The sequence below is a fragment of the Lissotriton helveticus genome, chromosome 12 (assembly GCF_964261635.1).
Source record: "Lissotriton helveticus chromosome 12, aLisHel1.1, whole genome shotgun sequence".
Classification (NCBI taxonomy): domain Eukaryota; kingdom Metazoa; phylum Chordata; class Amphibia; order Caudata; family Salamandridae; genus Lissotriton; species Lissotriton helveticus.
The window spans coordinates 123,019,357-123,041,371 of NC_136073.1; the positions used below are offsets into that span (position 1 = coordinate 123,019,357).

Below are 22,015 nucleotides of genomic sequence, written 5' to 3' on the forward strand. Positions count from 1 at the left end.
TGCGCGGCCTGTCTGGCCCTGCCCCAGGGCTGCGAGCTGGCCTGCGGGTTCCTTGGTCCTCAGCCCTCCCAGTAGTCTTGAGGGAGCTGCCACAATGTGCACCAGGGAGATAACGTCCCTGGGAGCCCTGCCAGCCACTCGAGCCATAGATATAGGTCGAGGGCCTCTCTCCAGTGCCACGTGTGCAGTTTTAACCAATGCAAATGGAAGGTCGTGCTCTGCAATGAACTCTTTGACACCATTAAATATGAGATCTCTGTCTGCCCAGCTCTCGCAGAGGGGCTCAGACCTGATGGCTTGGTACAACTGGGGACTGGCATCGAGCCCTTTACCAGGCCTGACCGTAGCTCCTGGTGAAGCCCTACAGAGGGCAGAAGAGCAGGCGTCGTGCCCGGTCTGTGGCCCCCGCTGGGCCCCGGGTCCAGTGGCGCAGTAGCTGTGCGTGTCAGCGTCGAAGAGGTATTTCTTTACTGCTCCCTGCGGCAGTCTGTCTTCTCTGTCATCTCCCGGGACATTTATTACAGATGTGTATTTTATGTCTATTTTCCTTCGTCTTGTAATTATTATTATTTTTGTGCGTAAATGTGCATATTAGAATAAGCACACATTTTATTTAACTTGCTCATTAGATTATTCTAACTGCATAGCTGCCAAGGTTTCAGATTGCTTACGTGTGACATTTTCATAATATCAGTGTAATTATCAGTGACATTCAACAAATATGAGTGACACTTTCTCGCAAGCAAAATCAAGCGATAAAGACAAGAAAAACATATAAACATTAATAATTACACCTATTTGACTAAAGAAAAACTAAAACTGCTCCAAAGCACAAGGCCGTTGTATTTAATTTTGCAGACACCCAGCCGAAAAACGTGGTATTGGCTGGGTGTCAGGAACATGAGTTACAACTGCCCTGAAAGTTTGTCATTAACAAAAGCAATTGAAATGCTCCAAGAATCAGTTTGTTGCAGGAGCCCGTCATTTCACTTTGATGATGATGAGTGAAATGTGCTGATGGTAATACTGCATTTTGGGGTTTGTATGCCACAGGGAGGCTGGCTGGCACAGATTACGAAAGGAACTACTTTTACAGGAAGGAATTGCGACGTGTAGGCAGTGTGCAACAGTATTCATGTCAATTGCATCTAACTTGAATACATGATGAACACTACAGATCGCAACCAGAGAACTTCAAACTATTTAAAAAAAAAAGACATTTCTGACCTCTTCCTTACTGCGTATTCAAGCTTCCACGCGCTTTTCTGTGAGATGTGCAGTTGCCAAGTCTCTGCTGTGTATGAAGGCTCTCTTTCTAGGCGACGGCTCGACTGCTGTGCCCTGAGCTCTTACAGCAGAGGCCTAGCTGCAGTTTGGTTTGTCTGTAGATCTATAGGCCTGACGTGTCTGACGATGCGAGCAGGACTCTGCATCGGACTTTTGAGTATTCAGGGGAGTTGTTGGCACAAAACGTGTTACAACCTGCTCTGCTCCTTACGTTTGGGTGCTGCATGCTTTGTCATTTCAAGGCGCAAGCATCAGAGGTTCGCGTTACTCCTGGCAGACTCCCCGCGCCGATCATCTCAGTGTAGCGCCGCAGCCAGGTGGGCCATTATTCTATCACTGACAGTAGTATGCGACGAATGCTGAGTCGGGCTGCCCTGAACGCCGCTGAGTGGTCTATAATAATTATTAGTTTATTCGCAGCACGCAGCAGCTGAGACAGCACACTGGAATCATGTCATTGGCATGCCTGCACTAGGAATCCCCCGCCGCTTCTTCTCTGGCGACATCACTAGTTGCTACAGGACCGCGTGAGGTCACATCCGGATTTGTGGGCTGGCCCTGTCCCACGTGTTTAATGGGCAGAGTGTGGGCTGGAAGACAGCCTGGCGCACGGCGCCGCGGCGCGGGCGGCCCGGGTATTAATTAATTAACGCAGCCAGGCTGGCAGGCGGCTGAGGCCTCAAATGCAACATTGTAGCACGGCAGCCTCTCAGCCAGCACTTTCAGTGACTCACAGAGCTGAGGAGCACAAGAACTTATTTTAACTGTTTATGAGCCACCCTGCCGGAGCTGCTGGCAGCAAGTCTGGAGCATCAAAGCCGGCGCGCTAGCACCATCGCTGGAACCAGTTTCAGTGACGTTAAAAATGCGTGACAAAGCATTTCAGTGCGGTGTTGCGGAACACCACACTGAAATGCGTTAGTGTCACACGAGAGGCGTGACACTTGGCAGGACTGTAACTGTTGCTGCAGTGGCAACAGCGTTGGCACAAAGATCTGGGTACCATTTTTAGGTCTTGCCGAGGCAGCGCATGCGTTGTTGATCTCGACACATCACATCAGCTTCGAGCCCACACGTCACACACATTCCAGAGAGGCGTGTGCATCCCAATTGGGGGTGTACATCCAGAACTAGGCCACTCAGGAGCCATGCTGCCACCTGTCTAATTTTGCTTATTTTTGTTGTTGTTGTTGCAGTTTTATATAGCGTGAACTCTACCGAGGTATTGGAGCGCTTTACATGAGCAGCAGTTACATTACAGAAGGTCACATTATTTTTTACGTCAACACACAACCCCAGGGGTATCCAGGGGAAGGAACTATAGGCTACGGGGTCTCAATGGTGAGCTGGTCTCCAACTTACTATATGTACATAAATTAAGCTGCCCGAGAATTATATTCAATTGCATAACAGTGTCTTTCTTAGCACTACTTAATAGGAGTGGTGGACATACAAAAATGTAACAGGTTGTCCTCACACACCACCAGGTGCCATGCTTCATCATAGGACAACCCTCACTCTCCAAAAACCCGGTTTGATGGACAGTGGGCCTACATCTGAAGACAGGGAGACACTTCTAAATTAGAATGGGCCCATGTAACCAGTCTGCAATTGGGTATCCAACAAGACCGCACCTTCGACTGACCCATTTTTAGGGTTGTTTGAGAGGAGGTCAGGGAGAGGTCCACTCTCTACTTCCTGAGCCTCGTCTGTGACCATCAGCATGGTCACTTCATTCCTGTCATGATAGGGTTAAATGCGGTTTCCATGGATGACCCTCTTGGGGTTCCTGCATGTGCCAAAGTCCAGCAAGTAGGTGACCTCCCCTTTTCTCTCAAGGATAGAGTAGGACCCAGTCTATTTCTCCTAGAGTGCCCTAGGGGCCAGAGGCAGCAAAAAAACATACATTTTGACTGGTTGAAACTCCACCATTGCAGCCTTCTAGTCATACCCGAGCTTCTGGAGCTCTTGGCTGGCCTCAAGGTTTTTGTTTGCTTTTTTCATATTTATTTATTTATTTATTTATTTGTTGGTTTGTATAGCGCTTGAATCGACTCCAGGTGGAGTATCTCTGCGCTTTTGGAGCCAGTTTGACAGAGGTTTTAACCTGAAAAGAAGCTAGATCTCATTTTTAAACAGTACGGTTTTCAGTTGCCGCCTGAAATTAAGATGTTCTGTACACTGTCTCAGGGACAGAGGGAGTCTGTTCCATAATGTGGGTCCTGCAATAGATAATGCTTTGTTCCCGTGCCTCGCTTTTCTAGCACAGGGCACCACTAGAAGCAGATTATTGCTTGACCTTAGCGATCGAGTTGGAATGTAGGGGACAAATTTGTTTTCAAAATATGCGGGTCCTTGTCCATGTAGACATTTATGTATCAGGCAGCATATTTTGAATTTGGTTCTTTGCCGGATGGAAAGCCAGTGCAGCGCTCAAGGAGGGGCTTAGATGGAGTTCTTGGCGGGACATTGAGAACTAGGCGGGCCGCCGTGTTCTGAATGACCTGGAGCTTAGCCAGCACGCCTTCATTGGCAGTAAGCAACAGGCCATTACAATAGTCAATCCGACTTAGAACAAGTGCCTGAACTAACGTTCTCCTAAAGGAATCTGGTAGCAGAGGAAAAACCTTACCTAGCAGGCTGATGGTGTGGAAGCAAGAACCAGAGATGTAATTGATATGTTGTTTTAGAGATAGTTCTTGATCCAGACGGATCCCTAGGTTTTTCACTATCTGTTTGGGTTCGGGGGCTGCTCCCAGGTCATGCGGCCACCAATCCGGGGCCCATAGCATTCTGGCTTCTCCAAACAACATGACTTCAGTCTTACTGACGTTACACTGAAGGCAGTTGGAGGACATCCAGTGTGCCACTGCCTTCATACCTGATGAGAAGGAGTTTCTTACTTCAGCGGAGAGGCTTTTGAAGGGGAAGAGGAGCTGCGTATCATCAGCATAAGATACTGGGATGAAGCCATACTTGCGCATCACTCTTGCCAGTAGATGTTAAAGAGGGTCGGGCTTAGACAGGAGCCCTGTGGCACCCCTTTTGTTATCTCCACCTCCGCTGAGCGATATGCACCCATGGTGACACTCTGGGTGCGATCGGATAAGAAGCTCCTTAACCAGGCGAGGGCTTTGTTCTTAATACCAGCGTTCGACAACCGCTCAGTCAGGATGGAATGTGACACGGTGTCGAACGCCGCTGACAGATCTAAAAGAACCAAGATTACTGAGAAGCCCTTGTCCTGGTACATGTGCAGGTCATCAGTGACCGACAGAAGGGTGGACTCAGTGCTGTGTTTTGGCCTGAAACCTGACTGAGAGTAGTCCATATACTCAGCCATCCTGGAACGTAGGACAAGCAGGTAATCCACAATATCCTGCGTAGGTTCTTTGAGATGTCTCTCCAATTCTTCCTTCACAAGACACAATGGTCCCCTTACCGGGTGACCAAACAGACGTTCAAAGAGGGAAAACCCTGCTCCCTTTTGTGGCACCTCTCTGTAAGGAAAAAGTATGCATGGTAGCAAGACATCCCATTTCCTTCTGAACTTTTCTGGGGGTCCACCAATCATACATTTCAAGGTCTTGTTAAACCTTTCAACAAGCCCATTCATCTGCAGATGGTCTGGGGTAGTGAACTTCTTAGTCACCCCACACTCAGCCCACATGTATTTTAACCCCTTCCATGCAGAGGACGTAATTGTTACGTCCTTGGCTGTGATGCTGCTTTGCCAAGGACACTATTACGTTCTCTGCACACCAGTCAGAAATTCCTCTGCTGTAAACAGCATAGGGATTCCCTTTTTTTCTGTCAGGCTCGGGAGCTGGAGAAGAGCTTCTCAAGCTGCTAGAGGTATTTATTTTTCAGTGTAGTGAGGAATGGCATGCATGGTGGCCTATGTCATTACACTGAAAGTGAAAGTGAAATGAGCTGATCAACTAATTTCACTTTCAGTGGCTACATGCTTTCGGGGCTATCTCAGCCCGAGCATGTATGCAAATAGGAGCTGGTACCCTTCCCTAGTGGATCTCTGCTTGGGGATCGCCGCAGGAGGATAATCCCCAAGCAGTGATCCACCTACTAGGTACCAGGGAGGGTGAAGCAGCCCCTTGGCCAAGGGCTTTTGCTTCCCCCCACGTTTCTGGCATTATGCAGTTTTTCTGCCCCCCGGGGGGCTGATGGGGCCAGTAACCTCTAATCTTCCCCCTGGGGGGGGGAGGGAGAGCAGAAAGCACAGTAGACACCAGGGATTATTTTTATGTTGACTATTTAGGGATGGGGCTGCCCTAAATGGGCATTATAATACCCCAACCTCTCCCAAAATTGGCACGGTCTTTCTGCCCCTCCCCGTTGTAGATGGGTACAATAGCCGGATCTGCCCCCCAGGTGGGCAGAAAAGCCCACTAGGCACCAGGGATTATATCTTTTTAATAGTAGAGGAGTGGGGGCTTCCCACAATGGGCATGCCAATGCCCTCACCCCCAACACAAAAGAACAGTCTTCCTTACCCCGTGAGGCAGAAGGGGTTAGCACCCCATATCTGTCCCTGGGGGGGTAGAACGCCCACTAGACACTAGGGATTCTTTTTGTTTTAGATTTTAGAGGTAGGGGCTGCCCTAAATGTGCACTATAATGCACCCACCACTCTGAATAATGTCCACAGTCCTTCTGCCCAGCTCCTGTTCTACCGCCCAGAGGCAGAAATCCCACTAGGCACCAGGAATTATCTTTTTTTAATAAAAGAGGGGTGGGGCTGCCTACAATTAGAATGCCAATGCCCCCATCTCCCAACACAAAAGTGACAGTCCTTCGGCACCCCCAGGAGGAATATGATGGCAATTACCCCTGATTTCCCCACTGAGAGGCCAGAAAGCCCACTAGGGACCAGGGATTATTTGTTTTGAATATGTAAGGGTGAAGGCTGCCCAAAATGGTCATGCCAATGCTCCGCCCCAAACAAAAAAGGGACAGCCTTTCTGCCTGCCCTGGAGGGCAAATGGGGTTATTATCCCCGATCTGCCCCTGGGGGGCAGACAACCCACTAGACACCAGGCATATTTGGCAGTAGCCCGGATCTGCCCCCCTTAGGGGGGGGCAGAGAGCCCACTAGGCACCAGAGATAGGTTTATGGGCATTTCAGGGACCGGCCCCTTAGGCAAGGGTTGCCCCCTATTTTTGTGAACACATTTTGGCTGCTTCTGCCCCCGTTGGTGTAGATCAGCAATATGTTTAGGAACATCTTCTCCCAAGGGGGCAGAAAACCATTATACACAAACAAAAGTTTCTGTGTGTGTGTGTGTGTGAACTGGAGTTCGGCTGATGGTCTGTGTTTACTGGCTTTTGGCTGGCTGTATTTTACTGGCAGTATGTGTGGACTTGTGCTTAGCTGGTAGTGTGTGTGGACTAGCACTTAGCCGTGTGCGTGGACTGTTGTTTGGCTAGCAGTCTGCATAAATGGCATATGTCTGGCATTATGCGTGGACTGTTACTTATCTGGCAATGTGCGTGGACTTTCTCTTGGTTAGCAATGTGCTTGGATGGTGTTTGGCTGGCGATGTGCATGGATGGCACTTGGCTGGGGGTGTGCGTGGATGGTGCTTGGCTGAGGGTGTGGCTTGTGTGGTTCCTCAAGCATTTTATTACCCAGAATTCCCCACAAACCTCAAATTGTGCTAACAATTCACTCTTTCCTCACATTTCTGTGTGGAAAATTCGTCGGATCACTGCGCTGGCACAAGGTTTGTACCACCCAGCTTTTACCTTAGTCTCCTAAAAAAAAAATACCTCACTTGTATGGGTGCCCAAAGCAGAGAACCTAAATACCTATGCAATGAAAAACTGAGGGGGAACCAAAGTGAGTCCAATAGGGCAGTTTCTTCATACCTTTTTAGGCTGACAGGGCTTTGGGCAACCATACAAGTGAGGTAACATTTTTATTGGTAAACTGAGGGGAATGCTGGCTGGTTGAAAATTTGTGCTGGTGCAGTGATCTCACAACCTTCCCACTCAGCACTGTAAAGAAAAGGTGACTTTTTAACTAAATTTAAGGTTTGCAGGGGATTTTTGGAAGAAAAGCATTGGGGGATCCATGTAAGTTACACCTCCCTGGACTCCCCTTTGTGTCTAGCTTTGAGAAATATCTGGGTTTGGAATGTTTCCCAAAATGGCTGCCTTGCCCGGGACCAATAACACAGATGCCCCCTTGCAAAACAAGGTCGTTTTGTGATAGATAATTCTGATGACTCCACAATATGTTTTGGAGCCTTTTGGACCCTTTCCTGTCACGGTACTTGGCCCACCCACACAAATGAGGTACCATTTTTATCAGGAGACCTGGAGGAACACTGGTTGGTAGGAAAATTGTGTTGTCCCATTGCTCCCACAAATTTCCCACACAGAAACGTGAGGAAAATGTGATTGCTTTAGCTATATTTCAGGTTAGTAGGTGATTCTGGGTAAGAAAACGTTGGGTGATCCACGCAAACCATAGATCCCTGAACTCCCCCGGGTGTTTAGTTTTCAGAAATGTCTGGGTTTGGTAGGTTTCCCTAGATGACGCCTAGCCAGAGACCAAGAACGCAGGTGCACCCCCCCCCCCCAACTGCAAAACCAGGTTGTTTCATGATAGATATTTCTGATGTCTCCACAATATATTTTGAGCCCTTCCCTGTCATGGCTACTTGGCCCAACAACATAAGTGAGGTACCATTTTTATCAGGAGACCTAAGAGGTATGGTTTGCGTGAATCCCCCAATGTTTTTTTACCCAGAATCACCTGCAAACCTCAAATTTAGCTAAAGAAATCATATTTTCCACATGTTTCTGTGTGCACACATTTCCTACCACCCAGCGTTCCTCTCAATCTCCAGAGTAAAATGATACCTCACTTGAGTGGGTGGGACAAGGGCCTGCTACTGGGAAAGGCCTAAAACATAGAGATTGAGGGGATGGCACAGCGAGCTCAAAGCGCTATTTTTTTTAATGAGTTTTTAGGGGATTTAGCATTGGTCACCCAAACAAGTGCGGTATCATTTTTATCAGGAGACCAATGGGAACGCTGTGTGGTAAGAAATTTGTGCAGCTGCGCTGATCCCAGCCAGAAATGTAAGAGAACTGTGATTTTTTTCAGCTAAAATTGAGGTTTACAGAGGATTCTGAGCAGGAAAACATTGTGGGATCCACTCAAATCACACCTCCCTGGACTCTCCCGCATCTCTAGTTTTAAGAAATGTCTGGGATTGGTAGATTTCTCTAGATGGCCTTCGAGCCCGGGACCAAAAAGGCAGAACCAGGTTGTTTCATGAAAAATAATGTTGATGTCTCCTCAATAAGTATTGGGCCATTTCCTGTTGCAGGCACTAGGCCTACCCACACAAGTGAAGTACCATTTTTATTGGGAGATTGGGGGAATGTTGGGTGGGTGGCAGTTTGTGGCTTCCTGCAGACTCCAGAGCTTCCCATCACAGAAATGTGAGGAACATGTTGGTATTCTTTTTACAACATTTGAGGTTTGCAAGGGATATGGGTAACAGTACCCGGTGAGAGCCACAAAGCCACCACATCCTGGATTCCCTGGGTGTCCAATTTTAAAAAATGTACAGGTTTGCTAGGTTTCCCCAAGTGCTGACTGAGGTGGGGCCCAAAATCCACAGCTGGGCATATTGCAAAAAAAGTGTCTGTTTTTACTGGAAAAATGTGATGTGTCAATGTTGTGTTTTGGGCCGTTTCCTGTCACGGGCACTAGGCCTACCCACACAAGTGATGTACCATTTATATCGGCAGACTTAAGGGAATGCTAGGTGGGTGGAAGTTTGTGGCTCCCCACAGATTCCAGAACTTTCCATCACAGAAATATGAGGAAAATGTGTTTGTTTTGATTTGCAAGGAATTCTCGGTAACAGAACCTGATGAAAGCCACACCAGTTACACCATCCTGGATTCCCCTGGGTGTCTAGTTAAAAAAATGTATAGGTTTGCTATGTTTCCCTGGGTGCCGACTAAACTAGGGTCCAAAATCCACAGCTAGGTGCATTGAAAAAAAAGGGCCAGTTTTCACCCCAAAAATGTGATGTGCCCAACTTGCGTTTTGGACCTGTCCCTGTCGTGGGCACGAGGCCTACCCACACAAGTGAGGTACCATTTTTTATTGTGAGACTAGGGAGAATGCTGGGTGGGTTGAAGTTTGTGACTCTCCACAGATTCCAGAACTTTCCATTACAAAAATTTGAGGAAGATGATTTTTTTTTAACTAAGTTTGGGCTTTACAAGAGATTCTGGCTAACAAAACCTGGTGAGAGCCAAACAAGTCACCCCATCCTGGATTTCCCTGGGCATCTAGTTAAAATAAATATACAGGGTTTTTTTAGGTTTCCCAGGGTGTTGACTGAGCTAGGGACCAAAATCCCCAGCTAAACACTTTGTAAAAAAAAGGGTCAGTTTTCACTGCAAAAATGTGATGTGCCCATGTTGTATTTTGGACCGTTTCCTGTTGCGGACACTAGGCCTACCCACACAAGTGAGGTACCATTTCTATCAGCAGACTTGGGGAAATGCTGGGTGGCTGGAAGTTTGTGGCTCCCCACAGATTCCAGAACGTTTCATCACAGAAATTTGAGGAAACTGTTTTTCTTTACAAAGTTTGAGCTTTGCAAGGGATTCTGGGTAACAGAACCTGGTGAAAACCATACCAGTCACCCCATCTTGGATTTCCCTGGGTGTCTAGTTAAAAAAAAGTACAGGTTTGCTGTGTTTCTCTAGGTTTCCATGTTGCGTTTAGGACCGTTTTCTGTTACGGGCACTAGGCCTACCCACACAAGTGAGGTAACATTTTAATTGGCAGACTTTTCATCACTTAAATGTGAAGAAATGTACCTTTTCTTTACAAAGTTTGAGCTTTGCAAGGGATTGTAGGTAACAGAACGAGGTGAAAGCCACACCAGTCACCCAATCCTGGATTCCCCTGGTTGTCTAGTCTGAAAAAATGTATAGGGTTGCTAGGTTTCTCTAGGTGCCGACTGAGCTAGGGCCCAAAATCCACAGCTAGGCACATTGCAAAAAAAATGGTTCAGTTTTCAGTGGAAACATGTTATATGTCCATGCGTTTTGGGCCATTTAATGTTGCAAACACTAGACCTACCCACACAAGTGAGGTATCATTTTTATTGGGAGACTTCGGGGAACACAGAATAGTAGAACACTTGTTATTACTATTTAACTTTCTATGCATTTCTGCCTTCCAAATGTAAGACAGTGTGTAAAAAGAAGTCATTTTGAACAATACCCTCTAATTCACATGCTAATACGGGTACCCACAAATCCAGAGATGCACAAATAACCACTGCTTCTAAACTCCATATCTTGTTCCCAAATAGCCAAAAAAGGGCATGGCATGGGGGAGGCCTGGCAGCGAAAAGGTTAAGTATGCAGAACTGAAGTTTGTACCTAAGCCGGGTCTGGTGGCTCAGTGGACTAATGCATCCACTGCAGGGCTCTGTGTTCAACCTCATTGTCACAGGTTCAAATCCCGGCGGGTCCACTCAGCCTTTCATCCATTTGAGGTTGATAAAATGAGTACATTTGAGTTGGGTAACAATATACATCTGTTATTTCAGTGCCAAGATGCCCCGTTGCTGGGGTGAACATGCGCTTTACAAATACACTTGTTATGTGTGTTTGTCTGATACTACCTCCTTTGGAAACACAACCCTGATAAAAATACCAAGGATAGGCTTAACCACTGCAGGAGCAGTAGTAGTCCTCAGGGGAATGGCCTAAGGATATCTGGTGGCATGATCCACTACCACAGGTGTAAATCGGTTTCCTGATGCTGTCTGGGTGTCAAAGAGGTCAACAATGTCACTCCCAAACCTCTCAAGTATACCCCAACCACTGTAAGTGGAATTAAAGGGGGCTTTAGGTGGCTACCCGTCTTTCAATTGACTTGAAAGGTGGCACAGGTGTTACAAAATTTCTTCACCTTGTGAGACATCCCTGGCCAGTAGAATTGGTTAAACAACTTAATCCAAGTTTTGGTTTGGCCAAGATGCCCTGCTAGGGAAATGTCATGGGCAATGTTAGGAGAAATACTCTCCTGGTAGCACCAGATTCGGGGTCTCTGGCCTCTGTACAAAGGAGTTCCACCTCCAATAGGTCCTGTGGAACCACTGACACTTCCCTTTTTCTGTTCAGGCTTCCTTATAGAGCCCCTCTGGTCCCAATAGATCTGCCATGTAAGCCCATGCTCCTGGGACTCAGTTCCCTCTGGGGCTGACAAGTAGGGGTGGGCAAAGAACTCTGCTCCACCGGTGGAGTTTGCAGAGTTTTACCCAGTCAGCGCGGAGTTCCCAAAAACTCTGCGAAGTGACACGGAGCTGAGTTTCTTTTCACAAGCGGCTCGCCAACGTTAAGTTGGCGAGCACTTGCGAGTAAAAATAACGTGTTAGACCTCCTCCTGGTGAGATTTCTCATTGCGGGCAGTAGCAGCAGGTCACGACTGCTCATGTTGAGAAATCTGCCATTCAAGTTGAGGAAGCTGCCGCTCGAGTAGAATGTCTACTTGAGTGGCAGAAAGCAGCAGCGCCCTCTGGCATGAGACGTAGTGCAGTTAGTGCTTATTTTAGAGTGCAGGACAAACCCCTGTCGCTAAACATCAGTGCAAGCAGCACTACTTAAAAGACTCCACGCTGGTGGACCTCCGCAGAGCATGGCAGAGTTTTTCTGGCACTTTGCTGAGTTCCGTGGAGTAAAACTCTGCGAACTCCGCCCAGGCTTACTGACAAGTCTTCTCCCTGAGGAGAGGGTACTTGATCTGGTGTCTGTATAGAAGATGGTTTCCCGGACTTCTTTCCCATTCTCTTGGAAGGTTGGTCCATAATTTCAGGCTCCAACACTTGTTTTTCACTTTGGGTTCTACACTGTGCTCTTGTTTCTATACAGACCCATTCAGGTATACCCAGCATGGCTGCATGGGTTTTTCTTTCTTCTTCAGCCCCTGCTGAGGATGCCAAATCATAGCCAGGCAGACACTGTACAGGTAATTGCAGACAAAACCACCACCTTTTTGTGGCCAGTAACCCTACCCCATTCTAAGGACACCAATGCCATTAGATGCAACTTAGCCTGATTTGCAGCATTAAGGACTGTATAAGTCTCTCCCAGCAAGTACTGGTCTGAGGACACTAGTAGCTCAGTCACCAAGGTGACACTGGCACCAGTATCTCACAGAGATTCAACTCTAACCTCATTTATATGTCTCTGTTGCCTGTTTTTTTCCATAATACTGGTCCAGGCAGCCAGGATAGCTATATCCACTCCACCCTCTATGATCAGAGTTGTCGTCGCAGGCTCTCAGACATAGTCAGTGCCCACCTGTGGTCCCATCTGGAGACTTACCAATACATTTAATGCAGGTGTGCTAGAGGCACCCTCTTTGTTTTTACAGCTAGGGTCTCCAGTTTTGTGTCCAAGAGCCTTACAATCATGACACCAAGCCTTTTTGGGATCCCAGTTCTTCCCCTGGTACCCATCCTTAGGCAGTGAAACATTACTGGGCCCTCCCTCCTGAGTAGGTATTTGATGGCATTTAGATGACTCATTTGGGTTTTTACCTTTTTGGTCACCATATTTCCCCTGGGGGTATTTTTGGCTTCTTTCATTTGGTGACCCCCCATCATTGGTAGTTCTGGTTATCCTTATTTTGACCCAGTGGTCTATCTCCTTCCCCAACTCTTGAGAAAAAAGTAGATCTAGTCTACATGGTGCTGATGTAACTTCTCATTGTAACAATTACTCAACAGATGCTATTTCATGATTAAATTGTAAAGCACATCATAATCATGCACATTGTTACCTGTTAACCAAACACCAAGGGCATCATTAGCATGACGGGCGGCCTGCTCTGGGAAATGGGACCGCCCGCAATGCATGCGGCGGTACCGCACATACAATTAGGATGCGCCCGCCACACTGGTGGGCGCATCCTGCATTTTTAACATTGCGGCGGGCGGTGCTAAAAGCCCTGCACGCCGCAATGCCAAAAAAGCAAGTTGTGCAATTGAATCAATAAAGTGACAGGCACCGCGCAGTGCCTGCCATGTTGTACATGCAAATGCAGGGGGGTACCATAGGTACCCCCCATGTGCACTCCCAACCCCCACAATACTTGGGGGCCCGCTACGGGCCTCAAATGTGAAAGACCGCATGCCTTTCCGTGGTGGCGTTGCCGCCACGGAAAGGCACATCCCCTCAAGCATCCTGACATGAATTGCGATGTCTAACAGACACTGCCTCCATATTAAAACCTTTTCCGCCTGGTCGATGAGTCGATGAGATGGTGTTTCTGTCCGCCGGGGTCCCCCCCGCCATAGTAATGTGGCCGGGGTAATTGGCATTCGGGCGGGAGAAAATGTCAAGCGGATTGCCACCGCCTTGCGGGCGGTGGCGATCCGCCCGACATACTAATGGGCCTCTTAGTGTTTTCACTTAAACGCCTACAAATTCAACTCAGGACTGACTCTGGGTTTTTCGAGTCTCCCTGAATTTAATCTTGTATTCTTCAGGGGTGAGTCCAAAGCCCTCCATCAGGGTACCCTGCATGAGGTCATAAGACCCAGCATCTTCCTCGTTCCATGTCACAAGTCTATCCCTGCTTTTACCTGAAAACAGTTCCCATAAGAGAGATCCCCAGTGCATTTTGGCTACCTTTCTACTGATGCAAGCTCTCTCAAAAACACTAAACCACTTGGTGATATCATCACCTTCTGTATATTTAGGGACAATCACTTTGGGATTTTAGCGTTAAAAGCTTCCTCTTTCTCCCTAGTTATGATATTGCTGACACTAGAGATGGGTCCTAGGCCCATCTCTTTTCTCTGTTTGACTTTGTCCAGGAGTTGAGCTTCTAAAGCCAACCTCCTAGCCAATCTTTCTTGGACAAGCTCCTGAGGGAGCTTCTTCTGACGCAGGAGTTTCCACCACCTCCTCAGCATCTTCATATCCTAAGAGTTTCCCCTGGGAATCATCTTCATCCACTGGATGATCTCATATTCTGCCAAAAGCTTCCTACGCTTATCTTTGGTAGCATGCAAGCCAGTTTCAAGTCCATAACCCTTAGAGAAGGCCCATAGCTGGGAGTATGACAACTCTTGGGGGGTCATTAGGATGGCGGGTGGACTTTGCCCGCCAGCCATCCTCGTGGTAATAGGGACCGGCCGCCATAAGGGCGAGGGACCCATCACCAGCATTAGGATGCGCCTGCCACAGTGGCGGGCGCATCCCGCATTCCTACCATTGTGGCGGGCGGTGCACTCAGCACCGCCCGCCACAATGACAGGAAAGCATGCTGTGCACTTCCATGCACAGCATGGCAGGCAGCGCACGGTGCCTGCCATGCCGTGCATGGAAGTGCTGGGGGGTACCATAGATACCCCCCATGTGCACCCCCCACACCCCTGGAGTCCCTGGGGGCCCGCAACTGGCCCGACATTGAAACATGTCCATCATAATATGGCTGGCGGTGTCTGACAGACACCGCCACCATATTATTCCTTTTCCGCCCCGGCCACAAGGTGACCGGGGCGGAAAAGCGGCGGATGGTCTTTCCGTCCGCCGAGGTCCCCCCCGCCATACTAATATGGCGGGGGAGGAACTAGTGTGGATGTCGGGCGGATTGCCTCCGCCAGGCCGGCGGTGGCTACCGCCAGTCTGGCAGAGGCAATCCGCCCGACATCGTAATGGGCCCCTAGGTATGGTGTCAGGTCGAGCTACTGAGTTTGTCCCGTGGGTTATTCATGTTTGCAATAAAGTTCAGACCTTTTTGCAAAGTAAAGAAAAATCGTAACACTTGTCCTAACTGAAGTAAGATTTTTAAATTCTAACAATTGGTTTCAGGGACTTAACCAAGGCCATAACAGTTAATTTAAGAAATTTGGAAAAATAGACCAATCAAAAAATACAACTGGCTAAAGGCAATTTTTGGATTTATTTGTGTGGTCACTTATTGACAAAGTGGTATCAGCAAACACAAAGTCGTAGACCCAACTGATGATCCACTAATGTAGTTAGCAGGTTCTCTATATAGTGTACTAAAATGAAGTTGACTGTGCAGAGAGTCCAGTGGGCGCCAAATTGGTACACAGAGTAAAAGTAGATAATACTAACACTCTAGTTGTGGTAGTGTGGGTGAGCAGTTAGGAGTATCACAGGGTAGTACTAGCATTTGTTGTGCTCACAGAAATAATAAATGACACACAAACTGAAGAATAAATCTGAGACCAATTTGCAAAAATAATACAGATTTTTATATAATTTTTAAGACAACGAATTTTATTCTAGAGCAAATACTTTTTAAGATATGAATTTTGAAAGTTTGATAAATAATTAACAGTTGTGTGTAATTGCGCACAATGATAATTTATGGGAGAAAATTAAAAAATGCATATAAAACTCCACAGTCGGTTCTTGGGGGCTTCCCTTCAGAGTTGAAAATCGGCAGCAGGCCAAGGTGCAATGTCCCGGATTCGGCTGGGAGCAGGGTGCTGATGTTGTTGGTAGCTGGTGCACTATGAAGAAGGGTGTCACCAAAAACAGGCTGCACAGGAGGATATACAGGTAAGTCCGGGGGACCTCAAATGAGGGATCGAGTTGCAAGTGCCTCAGGACCATGGGGGTTCAACTGGTTCATCGGTACCCAGGTCGGGCGGGCTGGGTGCAGAGCAGATAGGTCAGCCGGCCTCTGGGTGTCAAAAGGTCTTTGCAGTTGGGGTCGGCAGGTTGCAGGGATAATTTCCAGACAGCTGGGTCACTCAGGAAGTGGGTCTCAGAGGTCCAAGCTGTTATTCTTTCTCACCTGGACTATGGGAACGCCCTTTACTTGGGAGCTCCCCGAATCACTATTCACAAACTCCAGATGATCCAGAACTGTGCAGCTCGCCAGCTCCTCCAGATCCCGCGCAGGCAATCTGCGAAACCAGCACTAAGGAGCCTTCACTGACTCCCTATCACGGCAAGGATACAGTTCAAGGCCATGTGCCTGGCTCACAGAGCCTTTCGAAATAATGGTCCAGCCATTACCCACTCCCTTATCACTCCCTATCATCCTTCCAGAAACCTTCACTCCAGCTTCTCCTATATCGCCACCCCAAAGAAAATACGAAGAGCTAAATTGGGCGGGTGCTCTTTCCCCTTTAACAACACTAACCACTGGAGCACCCATCCTTCCAATCTGCAGAAGGGGCCTAATCTGCTGGCATTCCGAAAACTCCTGAAAACCTATCTCTTCAAGGTCTTGCTTTAACTCCTGTGCCTTGTCTACCTGTTCCTGTCTTCAGCGCTGGAGGCCTCACGGTAGACCTGCACTATACAAATACAAATTCATTCATTCATTCTCGATGTCACTTGATAAGTGCTTGCTTCCTGGGCAGTTGGAGTCTGGATTGGACCCCTTGTCTCGTTTGCAGGTAGTCTGGTACCTCGGGTATTGCTACGGCACAGATCCAGTAGGTCCTGGTGTCCTCTCATTTGGTTGGGAGACAGATCTGACCTTCCAGAGCTAGTGTACCTCTTCCTGCTTGGGTGCTTTGTTGGATTCGCCGGGTAGCAGCAAGTCGGTAAACTGGACTCTGTTGGTTCTCTGCTGGAGTCTGCGGATTGCAAGGGAGTAGGTCCTCTACTCCAAGGGAGTTCTCTGGCAATTGACGAAGGGCTGGAGGTACTCTGGAGTTCATGGAAAGCCTCACAGTAGCAGAACAAGACAGCACATCATGATTTTTGATTCCTTAAGGTAAGCAGGCAGGGTTTTGTGTGAAAAATTCTGGAGCAGGTACTCCGTTCTTGGTTCAGCAGCTCTTTTTCGTCTGTGTCTTCTTTGTCTCCATCAATCTAAAGTTCAGGGTCTAGGGGGTGCCCTGTAAATACTAAATTTACAGGCGTTACTGGGGGAGACAGGTGGTAGCCAATGGGCTACCTACCTTTTGGGTGTCTACACCCTCTATGTGACTACTTCTTTCGGGGAGCGGACACAACCCTGACCCTAATTGGCTAATTCCTTCTCAAACAAGATGGAGGAAACTGAAAAGGTGGTTACGTATCACCTGCCCCTCCTTAGGGGTGGTGCAGGCTGAATGGGGACCCAACTCCTCTTCTAAATAATATTCCTGCCTGTCCTCCCGCCAAATGTGGAGCAGGACAGGGGGGTTGGCATCCTCCACTATCTGGAGATGCCTGGGTTGCATTTCAAAGGCAGCATCACCTTTGAAGATTCCTGTCGTGGAATGCCTTCCTGGCCGGGAGGAGGTGTGAAGAACCTCTGCCCAGAGCAGGCTTTGTTCCTAGCCTCTGAGAGTGCAGGCTCTCACCGCATGACGTCAGAAACACGTCTAGTGGTGACAGGCTGGCTAAAACTCATCAGAGACCACACTAGTCTTTGGTAGGTTTTCAGGTGCCCTCTGTGTGCATTTATCAATGAATCCAACACTGGCATCAGTGAGGATTCATTAAGACAAGATGCATGGTACCAAACATCTTAGGGTAAAGTGAAGGCATCATGGAGCTGGGGAACTCGTAATGATGAATGCCCAGCCCATGTACTCTCTATGGCTTCCCTGTGTACTTATAATATCTAAGAATGGACTCAGACACTGAAGAGTCATATATGGTGAAGTAGATATGTTCACACATGGGATAGGGTGCACCCGAGCCATAGCACTGTAAGGCCTGCAGTAGAGGTGACTTACCTATACCTGTGTGTGCCACGTCGACTGTTCGGTTTTCTCTGCACCATGACATGCAGCCTGCAATGGCAGTTTGCATTATCTTGGTGCTGCAGCCCTAGTGGACCCTCTTCAGCACCAATGCCCTAGGTACCAGGGACACCATTTACTAGGGAGTTACAGGGGTTGCTGAAGTTGTGCCAATCGTGGTACAGTTTTAGGGAAAGAGATCTGGCACTGGGGACCTTGTTGGCAGGGCCCCAGTTACTTTCAGTCGACATCACATCATGCACCAAACAAAAAGTGGAGGCTAACCATGTCAAAAGAGGCACTTTCCTACACAAGAGCATCCTTGAGCATCTTTTCATCCTGCATCCCCAGCATCAGGGCCCCTTCTTTAAAGTCTATGGCAGTCGTGATGTAAAGGCTGGAGCTGGTCTAAAAAACACTTTTGTGGCCAGGTAACTGTTCAAATCTACCCCATTGGCCCTGCAGAACGTCATCCTGTTGGATTTGGTCACCAAAGCTGGGCTGAAGTAGCTGACCTAACTTTCACAAACTTTTGAAAAGTGTCTAAACTTTATGTTGACCAATGCTTGTTTGTGGTCAAAATTAAACGTGATAACATCTTTGAAAAAGCATATCTCTCTAACACTTTGGACGATTTTGCTCATCCTGCACTCTAAAAATTTCTAACAATACACTCTATTTTAATAAATCAGAGCCTTGTTTCTTTTGTGATGTGTGGCTTTCATATTTTGTTGTTTGGTACTGTTAAATGATTTACACTGTGGTAAATAAATAAATAATTACCGGTACTATTTTTCTATGCATTAACTGAAAAGGATAGCTCAATAAATAAGAGGCAGAAATCCGTGGTATCTGAGTCATACGGGCTTTAATTAAGTGGCTCGAGCCAATGGACATCGGGTTCCATCACCTGCTAAGGCTCAGGAAGGGACAAATCTCGACCTCGATCTCAACATTTCATTGACAGCATACAATATATATAGTAAAACAGTACAGTTGCATTGAATACAGTAGGCGTAACAAGTGACAAACGGAAGATAAGAACATATGGGCGTAAAAAGAAGGCGTGCACAGGGCGTGCACGGAGGTGTGTGATGTAGACGTCACGGAAGTGTCATAAGTGGGTGTATACATGGAGGGGGCTTCATGGGCAGCTGGAACCTTTAACCTACTGGTGCGCGCAAACGGGTCATGACGTGTAACTGGGGAGAGCTGGGGGCCCTGACTTCTAGCACTAGAAGAGGAGACTAAAGTCTGGGATGTCAGAACGACCTGTACCTATAGCGTATCTGATATCTTGTGTTTGGAGTACATGTTGCTTGATTCTAAAAGTCATCAGGGCAAAGGCTACTTGTCACTAGTGCTAGTGTGTGCATATATTTCTTCATGTATTGCATGAACTATGGATCTTCTATGGGTATTAATTCAGTAATTCGCTTGCATGGAGACAGGAAGACTAGACTATAGATGAAGATGTTTATGCGGTTCGTTAGCTAGGAATGTGAAGCCGGGGAGCTGAACAGATAACTGTAGGCATAACATATTTTTGGCAGGCAGGCAGGCAGGCTAAGCCGAGCCCCGCGCTGCTTGGCAGGAAGTAAGTGAAGGGTCAGGGATGCGGGCGGGGCTGCATCTCTCGGAGTGCTTCAGGAGACTTGAGGCTTGAATCTGGTGTCCGGGCCCAGTGAGGCCTAGAAACGGGTGCATCTCGATGATTTAACGTGCACAATGTAAAGACGTTGGCAACATAGGCCTAAAAGCCTAATTCACGTTGCTTTCAGGAGGACTGGATAACTGACATACTAACGTGGGACGCAACTGTAAATGCGTCTTTATTCGGTCATATAAAGGAAATATGCATAGCGATCATGCACATATAACATATGATAGGGAACACGTAGGGACACATAACAGGGCAAAATTCGATTTTCCTCATTCCCTCCTTGTTCCCTACGTTCCCTTCAGGAAACATTAATATTCATAAGACCATCTATCTGTTCATACAGCATCATTTGCTCGTCTTTTATCTTTTGGGAATAGGACTTTGGACGTGGAATACAAGATGTAGCGCACAAGCCGCAAATCGCCGGGCCACATTGTAAACAGAGACAACAACTGAATATGATCATTACTACTACTCCTAGGAATGACAGTACTTTCCATCCCCAGGCAGATATTATACTCCAGAGCCAACCGGACCAAGTCCAGGTGCCTGGATTCTGGTGTAGCTGATGGGCTATTTTATGAAGTCTAGTTATTGCTGAATACACAGACGGTGCGTTATTAGAAATGAAAACGCAACAACTAGATCCGATGACTCTACAAGCTCCGCCCCTATCGGCCAGTATGACGTCAAGAACAAGGCGGTTCTGAAGAACAACAAATCTCATAGCAGACTGTTCTTCTGTTAAGTTACCTAGGGCGGAAGTAGTCTTATTCACTACTGCTTCAAGGGTTCTGGTTAACCTGCGTATTAATTTACTATTCTGAACAGGACCTTTGAAGAAAAAGAAACCTTTATTGAAATCTGTATACTGTTCTAATGCAGTTTCAGTCTGATCGACAATTGGGGACTCGATCTCCCTTCTATGTCTGACGTGTACTAGATGTGTATTTCGATGATAATCGGATGGGGCTAGGAAAACTGGTGGCAGTAGGAAGGCAATGTAACATGTTCCATCCCAATCTAGGGGCAAACGTACATATGCGGTCTGACCACATACAAAATAAGAATGACGTGAAGCTTTGAAAGTAGATTTCCCACTGTCACTATACTCGACCACAGTAGTACAATCACTGTGTCCTAGGTGTACTGAACCATTCTTTCTGACACATAATTCGCCTTTCACTGGTAGAACTGTTATAGAAGGCAAGTCTGGAGTGGTCTCGGACTGAACATTCAAAACCATGAGGTTAGAGGAAAAATTACCTAGATCATATACTTCATTTTCTAGATCTAACCCTGTCCTATGGGAAAGACCTTCCTTGTCTGGGAAACATGTTCTATTCATAACTGTATTCAGAAGGGACTTATCGTCTAAGGATGACGTTAACGTAAACCATGCTCCACACGAGCCATTGTGTGAAAACGGATAGGGAAAGAGTGGCGGAGCTCCCTTCACGGTCTGGTAAGGGGGGAGTCGACCACATACCCAGCAATTTGTGGCATTGCTGGTCTGATGTGAATAGTGTAACATACGAATAAAAGTATTGTTGCGCATTGCAAGTCGATAGGATAACTCGTGAGGGGGTAGTTCACTAAATGTGTGCTCTACAGTATCATTAGAGGAAAAGTGTACATGTGTACCAAGAGGAGGAAAGAATACATGTAGCATATAACTTATACATGTGATCGTAAGACTCAGAAATAACATAAACAATAACGTAACAACACATCTGCTTCGCAGACTTTTACAGTATTTCATTTTCTTGAAATTTCGTCTATCTCTCTCACTATGTGGGTCTATCTTATACATGTCAGGAACCTGTCTAACCGCTTCACCCGAGAGGGACTTAAACAATTAAACGCTGTCTGACTTACTAGACCTCAATTTGAGTTTATACTCCTGCTGCGGAGTTTTCTCTAACAGGGGAAGTTTAGAGTCAGTATCGGGGCAGTCCTTGAAAAAAGTCTTTGGACGCAGTCCATGGAAACGCTTGATGTGACTGGAGTGGAGCCAGCCTTTTCTTCCTTCCAGTTTTACGGCGGTCCTTGTGGTCATCAGAACGAGTTTTGGCTCCTTCCAGCGGGGCTCCAGGGGGCTTGAACGATCGAAGTTGCGAATCAGGACAAGGTCACCTGGAACGACCTCGTGCGGTTTCACCTGGGTGTTGTCTGGAAAGGCAGCCGCGACCTGTGAACGACAAGAGAGTAGTGCAGACATCAAGGAAGCTAGGTAATCTGTCTGCATATTACTGTCAACATCGGTGATTTTACGTGGCATAGGCGTACCCCACATGTTTGGGGGATGACCAAACACTACTTCGTA

The 22,015-nt window shown here is 47.3% G+C and overlaps 1 protein-coding gene across 3 annotated transcripts in view; it reads left to right on the plus strand.

The window, feature by feature from the left end:
• Nucleotides 1–228: 228 nt before the first annotated feature.
• Nucleotides 229–22,015, plus strand: part of LOC144799967 (beta-galactoside alpha-2,6-sialyltransferase 1-like) — a 419,348-nt gene continuing 397,561 nt past the window's right edge. The window contains exon 1 of one of the 3 annotated variants that reach the window (XM_078671614.1): nucleotides 229–459. The gene's annotated coding sequence lies outside the window, so the exon portion shown is untranslated. Of the gene's footprint in view, nucleotides 460–17,046; nucleotides 17,069–22,015 lie in introns of those variants that run through there. The other 2 variants (XM_078671617.1, XM_078671619.1) reach the window with 2 other exon arrangements.